General features: G+C 40.5%; 1 pseudogene; it reads right to left on the bottom strand.

Moving 5' to 3' along the window:
• Positions 1 to 6,910: 6,910 nt before the first annotated feature.
• Positions 6,911 to 7,433, bottom strand: LOC116076397 (annotated as a pseudogene).
• Positions 7,434 to 7,814: the final 381 nt, after the last annotated feature.

Genomic DNA, 7,814 nt, shown 5'->3' with positions numbered 1-7,814 from the left:
ACCATATCTTTGATTTTTCTCCACTATTATTCGGCTGTGTTTACACTCTGGTATTCTGGGACCTGAGATAAGTGTGCCTTCTCTGTTCTTGGACATTGTAGTATTTTTACCAAGTACCACCGAGTACAGGAATGTGGCGTCTTATTTGTGGTAGTGTTGTAAAATACAGTTGGTCAGGAATTCTTAAACTACCCACTCTGGTGTAGTTAATAAATTGAACTGTGGTTTTTCAGGCCTTTTTTTTTTTTTTGAGACTATCTCTGTAGCCTTGGCTGTCCTGAAACTCTGTAGACCAGGCTGGCCTTGTACTCATATAGATCCACCTGCCTCTGCAGGCCTCCCTTCACCCCAACAAATGCTGGGATTAAAGGCACGTACCACCACTGCCCAGCCTTAGGTCTGCTTTATAGATCTTGTTGTTCCATGGGTACCTAAACTTTGGTTTGAGGTAAACGTATTTTTTGAGACCAGGCCCAGGCTGGTCTTAGAAACTTCCCAAGGAGCAGGAGGAGAAGGGTGAGTTCCCGAGAATTAGGGACTACAGACACACATCACTGTATACAGCTTGTCTTTTTGGTTGGATTTGTCATTACTTTGGGTAGTGTTGCCAGTAGCTCCTTGCGTTGTTGACATTGGCAGTGGACAGCTGTTGATCTCAGGTTCTTAGGTGTTCATGCAGCAATTTGGTCTTGGTCAGACCCACCATTTCAAGGCTCTTTGAAGGGGTTTGTAGCCATGAGCAGAGTTGTCTTCCTGGAATCTTTCAAGTCCAAAATGGTGGCATGCAATACATTCATTCATATCTGGAGAAATGCTTATTTGTCCTTAGTTCCTTCCTTGGACAAGCTATTTTCTCTATAGTATACTAAATAGATTTCAACATTTCTATCAAGAAAGAGATCTTTCAGGGTATAGATAACTTATCTGAGCCCCAGATGGTTGTGAAATAACTCTTGATTTTGTTTCTAGATGCTCATTTCCTTGAGTACTGCCTAGGTGATCTAGTTGAAATTTTATCCTATCTTGACCTGTTTTGTTACTTGTTTGTTAAGACCTGTGGGTCAAGACCTCTGGTGGGGAGAGAATTACCCTATCTCATATCTATCAGAAATTTACATACGATTTATAAAAGTAGTAAAATTATAGTTAGGAACTAGCAACAAAATAGTTGGGGTAACCACAACATGAGAGACTGTATTAAGGCTGCAAACCACCGGCCTTTTTAAATCTTACCTTTGTGGGACAGGGTGTCTATAGTTTAGAAATCTTTCTTTATTAGGTTCTAGCTGAAACTAGACTTGGAAATGACTTTCAGTGGGGCTAGAGAATAGTTCATTGGTTAAGAGCACAGGCTGTTCTTCCAGAGGACTTGGGTATATTTCCTGACACCCCACATGACAGCTCAAAACTGTTAACTCCAGTTCCAGGAGACCAGTGCCTTTACATAGATATACACACAGGCAAAAATCAGTATACATAAAAATAAAAATAAACCATTAAATGGCTGTGAGAGTGACTGTCAGATTGTAAGGAATGACTTCCCTACAATTCCATCTGAGTGAAATTGTACCCTACCCCAAGTATCATGGCAGTTGATGAATACCATGGCCATCTATTGAGATGGAAGAAAGTGATGGCACTTGAATTCCTAAAGTTTTTTCCAAAAGATGTGAATATTCTTTTCCCTCTGTTAGCCTACCCCACCTCATTTATTTTACTCTACATCTGTAACCTTCCATCACTTGAGATTGAGAATGATTTGGAGGTAAATTTCTCCCTTTTGTTGTTGGCTGAAGATAAGTCTCCACTGTACAGTTTGTATCTGGTCTTGTTATTGGCTCCATAGTTTTATAAAGTGAAAAAAGATCAAATTTTGGGGTGAAAAATGAGAGTAAACTGGGTGAGATCGATTTATGCATAGTGGCTTTTTTTTTTTTTTTTTTTTTTTTTTTTTTTTTTTTTTTTTTTTTGGCTTGCCTTCCTAATTAAAGATAGAACAAACTAGTGAGATAAGTTCTGACTTTGGTTAGCTAACTTTCCAATTAAAGATAGAACATACTGGTGGATAAAAATTCTGACTGGTAGTTCAGTGCCTCATTCAGCAGTGCTTAGTTGAAGTGTTTATTTAGGAGGATACCACTTTTCCCAGAAGGAATTGCGTGTATTTGAAAAGGTAACAGTATAAGCAAGCCTCTGGGTTCAGTAACTGTAACCGCTTGAGAGGTTGGGATTCAGGATCACACTTCATTCTTGGCATAGGTATCAGTAGGTAAAATAGCAAAGCACGTGCAACCAACCACCAAGGTTGTAATATAGGTTTGACTTCATGAATTGTCTTATGCAAAGTACTAGATTGACTACTTTTTTCCTTAGCTTTACAGGTAGGTGGTAGTGTAGCTGTTGAAGACTGGAAACTGTAGCTAAGATTTCATAGTCTTATCATAAAGCTGGCAAATCAGCTTTAGATTAATTAGCACATGAATGGGATGTTCTAGTGCGGAATGTTTCTGTTCTTTGGTGGACTATGTTGTGTCATTTCCATTTATTGTATTCTATGGAGGGAATGAGAAAAGATAGGAAAAAGAAAAAAAAAAAGAAACCTCCTCCTCCTCCTCCTCAATAAAAAAGAAAAGAAAAGATAGGAACCACAGATCCTCAGCTGTGAAAGTCCCATTTCACCTCACCTGGCTCTCTAATCCCTTTGCTCCTTCTCCTCTTCCTATTTTCTTAACATCTACTTTTATTCCTAATGGTCTGTCTGTCTGAGGCCATGAGGACAAATGTTTTGAAATCAGATCTTAAACCCGCAGAGCAACAAAATATGTAACTGTGAAGTGGGTGAGTGAGAAATCCAGCAATACATATTTCAAATGACAGAAATGAGGTGACTGAAGTCATGCTCAGGCTGACTGTTGCTTCATGATCACCATTAACAAGAGTTAATTTGCAGTCTGTTCTTTACCTTTCAAACAACTTTTTTTTTTTTTTTTGTAAGAGAGGCAATCAACTCAGAAGCAGTCCTTATAAATATTTGCTAGTGAGCAGGTAGCTATAAACCGTAGATGGGTTGGAGGAGCAGTTTGCATCTTTACTGTAACTCATTGATGGGGGTTTTGTGGTATTGTGTCATGGTGCTTATTTTCATCTAGGTCCTGCTGGAGTAATCACATTGTTTTACCTCTGTAACTCGGGATTTCTTCCCCTCTTTTGGCGGTACTGGGAATGGAACCCTCAAACTCAGAAGTCAGCCTGCCTCTTGTGTGCTGGGATTAAAGGTGGGTGTGCCACCATCACCTGGCCCAAGAACACTTTTTAAAGCCTCACATTGGTCTTTGACTTGAAATCAAGTCTTCAGTAGATGTATCTCTGACAGTACCCAGTAAAGAAAGTGAGCCAGCTCCAGGATGGAACTCGTGTGTGGGGTGTTGGGTGTTACATTTCAAAAAAAAAAAAAATATTTCTTAAAATGAAAAAGGAACAATAGAAAACATGAAAAGTGTATTGGAGGGCTGGCGAGATGGCTCAGCGGGTAAGAGCACTGATTGCTCTTCCGAAGGTCTTGAGTTCGGATCCCAGCAACCACATGGTGGCTCACAACCACCCGTAATGAGATCTGATGCCCTCTTCTGGTACGTCTGAAGACAGCTGCAGTGAATTACGCAGGGGCCAGTTGGGCCTGCAGAGATCCTGAGTTCAATTCCCAGTGGCCACACACATGATGAGTCAGGGCCATCTGTACAGCTACAGTGTACTCATACACATAAAATAAATAAAATAAATCGTTTTAAAAAAAAGTGTTGTATTGGAGAGGGAAGGAGGTGTGTAGGTTCTGTGAATTCGGGCTCTCTAGGATAGAACTAGAACCTGGAGGCGCAGAATATGGTAGCCTGTCCAGTTTGCCATGGTTTGGTGTTCTGTGTTAAAATGATGGAAATCTCTCAGGCGTAGGGCATTTATTCGGTTTGTTCTTGCACCACTTTTTATCATTAAAAGAGTGTAAGCTTATACTGGATTTAATAAGGTTTTTCTTTTTCAACACCCATAGTATGTTTCTTCACCTGAAAGTCTAATGCATTTTGATGCCATTTCTATGGCAACTAGTGAACTCCAAGGGAGCAGATTCCATTTTTGTGTCTAGCTTGATAACAGGATTGGTTGAAGGCACATATAAAATTCTGTTGTGCTGCTTTTTGAAGAGAATCCAGTACAAATTTTTAAAAACTATTTTTCTCATGACCACTCTGCCAAGGGTCCTGAGTTCAATTCCTAGCAACTACATGGAGGCTCACAAACATCTGTAATGAGATCTGATGCCCTCTTCTGGTCTGAAGACAGTGACAGTGTACTCACATAAATAAAAGAAAAATCCTCTGGAAAAAAAGATTTTCTTTCAGTCTCAGCTATGTGTGGAAGTCTTGTTATGTACCACACTTTAATATTTTTAGAGTCGTTTCTGCCTCTCCCTTTACATAACATATACTGTTGCGCTTTGGGAGAACAAATTTGTTTCCCCCCTTATTATTGTCAACTTAGTTAGACTACTTGTCTAATTAAATTGACAATAGCTACTCCCTCTCTGCCACTTCTAACTTGTGTTATGTTGCCTTTGGTTTTGATGTATGAGAGTCCAATCCTTTTAGGCTCTTGAATTATTTTTGAGTCTTACCCCAATCTTTTCCCTTCTGTCTTGGAGGGTGTGTGCACTAGGGATCAAAACTAGGGCCCTATATGAGATAAACGTGCTCTACACTGATTGATGCTTTTAGCACCTCCTCTCCCCTTGTGGTTTTGTTTTGTTCTTTTAGGAGCCTCTATGTTAAACTTGTTTCCCTTCCTCTCAACAAGGATATTAAAGGATTTGTAGAATGCCTACCCTAAATAAGATAACTAGCTGGAGAAATTGCCATCCCAATTTTCCTTTTAGTCCCCTCAGGACTTGCTGTCCAAAACCTAGGAACAGAATTGGCATCTCAGAACCTCTGTGAAAGCCATGGAGGTGTGGCTGCCATCTGTTATCTTAACATTAAGGAAGCAGAGACAAGATCACCAGGATAAGATGGGTAGTTAGACTAGGTAGGTGATCATCAAGCTCTTTGTTCAATAGAGAGATCCTATCTTAATAAAGTAGATTTCAAGGAAGATGCCCAGTATCAACTTCAGGCCTATAGGCCTGCGGGGTGGGGGGTGGGACCCTCCCTGCCACCCCCACAGCAGGATGATCATGAATTCACTGCCTACCTGGGCAATATTGTCTCAGAAGATAAACAGGAGGACGTTGCCTCATCTGGGATATAAATGGGTATTTGTATATCATACTTATGCAGCAGCATAGTTCACAATAACCATACAAATAAGGGGTTGGGGTGGGACTAGGGAGATAGCCAGATGTTTAAGAGCACTGGCTGCTCTTCTGATGACTTCTGTTAGTTATCAGGCATGCATGCAGTATACATGCATGCATACATATAAGCAAAATACTCCTTCTACACATTAAAAAATAAAAGAAAGAAGGGTTGGCTTAGCGGTTAAGAGTGCTGCTCTCCTGAAGGTTGAGTTCAGATTCCAACAACCATATGATTGATGGCTCACAACCATCCATAATGAGATCTGATACCCTCTTCTAGGGTGTCTGAAGGAAGACAGCTACAGTGTACTTACATATAATAAATCAATAATTTTTTTTTTTTTTTTTTTTAGGATTCTATTTGTTTTTAAATAGGTACGCTGTAGCTGTCTTCAGAAGCACCAGAAGAGGGTGTCAGATCTCATTACAGATGGTTGTGAGCCACCATGTGGTTGCTGGGATTTGAACTCAGGACCTTTGGAAGAGCAGTCAGTGCTCTTACCTGCTGAGCCATCTCTCCAGCCCAAATAAATAAATCTTTAAAAAAAAGAAAGAAATCTAGAAACTGATGAATGTGTAAGTAAATTGTGGTTTATGTGTAGTCATTCTTAAAACTGAGAAGGCACTTCTTATGTATGTGGATCCTGTTAAGTGAAATAAGCCATTGAAATTCCACTCAAGTGAGGCCGCTAGAGATGGAATGTAGTTGGGGCTGAAATCAGGGAAGTGCAGGGAGTTAGAGATGTGTGTATGTGGTGTGGTTAATACAGTAACATGAATGTTACCTAAAAAGGTTTTTGGGGCTAAGGCAGGAAGATCATGATTGAAAGACTAGATTAGGCTATTGTGTGTCAATAACTTCTCTGAAGGGTAAGGAGAGCTTGGCTTGTGGCTCATACCTTTACTCTCAATGCTGAGGATCTATTGAATTTGAGGCCAGCCTGGTCGACAGTTATTTCCCAGACCAGCCAGGGATACAGAGAGAGACAAACCAAGCATGAGATTTGGGCCTTATCCTCATAATACCACAGCAGTTTTACAATAGCAAAATCAAATTTTTTCTAACCACTTATTGAGATCTCTTGTGTTGTTTCCAAAATTGTCTTCTCCCATTTACACTTCCTTAAAAGAAAACCATTTACATGGAAGCATTCTGAATTACAGACATGTACAGATAAATGTGTGCAGTGCTGGGAAACTTTCATACATCTAACTACTAGTAAAGTCTACATGCCAAGTCCCAATCATATATTTTAAAATGAAAAGTTTACCTTCAAGTTGAGATGTACAGTGTGGAATGATAAGATTAGGCATGTTTATGTGTGTATGTATGTATGTATATATGTATGTATGCATGTATATAGGTTTTTCGAGACAGGGTTTCTCTGTGTAGCTCTGGCTGTCCTGGAACTCACTTGTAGACCAGGCTGGCCTCGAACTTAGAAATCCACCTGCCTCTGCCCCCCAAATGCTGGGATAAAAGGTGTGCGCCAACTCAAGGCATGTGCCAACTTTGCCCAGCTTCGGAGTGTAATATTAAATGCCTTTTTTTTTAAAAAACAAGTCTTGATTTTTATTACTTAAAAAAGATGCATACTTATTTTGCTTTCTGACTCTGTGCTTGTGCCTTCAACACTTTCACAACGATTTTCTGCTTCTCAATAAGGAAAGCCCAGTTGATTCTGTCACGGACACACTTGGCGCACATGGAACCACCACAGGCCCTGCTGACATGCTTCTTTGTCTTAGACAATCTCATAAGGACTTTGGGTTTCATGGCATGAACTCCTTGAAGTCTCCTGGGCACATGCCACATGTGGATTTAGGTGCTTTCCCAACTTTCTTAGTGTAAAGGTAATCAATCCTGGTGCCAGGGGTTCAAGACAGCCTAGTTTTGTTAGAGGTTGTATTGTAGGAAAGCCTACAATGGTCTGTCAAATGCTGGACCATCCTGAGTGCCTTTAAGCACTGTCTGTGGAAGAGCATTAAATGTCTTTTAAAGGGCCTGGCGAGATGGCTCAGCCAGTAAGAGACTGCTCTTCCGAAGGTCCTGAGTTCGGATCCCTGCAACTACATGGTGGCTCACAACCACCTGTAATGAGATCTGACGCCCTCTTCTGGTGTGTCTGAAGACAGCTACAGTATAGCGGGGCCATCCTAAGTTCAATTCCCAGCAGCCACATGATGGCTCAGGCCATCTGTACAGCTGCAATGTACTCATACACATATAAATAAACAAATAAATTATTTTTTGGGTTTGCAGAAGAATACAGTACTTACGTGAAAATCAGAAGAGAACTTTTGGGAGTTGGTTCTTCTGTGGGTTATAGGGAATCAGTCAAACACAGGTTGTCAGCCTTGTACAGTAAAAACACTTTTACCCACCGAGCTATCTCACTTTCCCCAACTCTGCCTCTTTTGTTGTTTCTGAAGACCTGGCTGTCCTTAAAACTTGGCCTAGCCAATGATT

Source organism: Mastomys coucha, unplaced genomic scaffold, assembly GCF_008632895.1.
Source record: "Mastomys coucha isolate ucsf_1 unplaced genomic scaffold, UCSF_Mcou_1 pScaffold4, whole genome shotgun sequence".
Taxonomy (NCBI): Eukaryota; Metazoa; Chordata; class Mammalia; order Rodentia; family Muridae; genus Mastomys; species Mastomys coucha.
The sequence above is the reverse complement of the archived record's forward strand: the minus strand, read 5'-3'. Positions and strand labels throughout refer to the sequence as shown.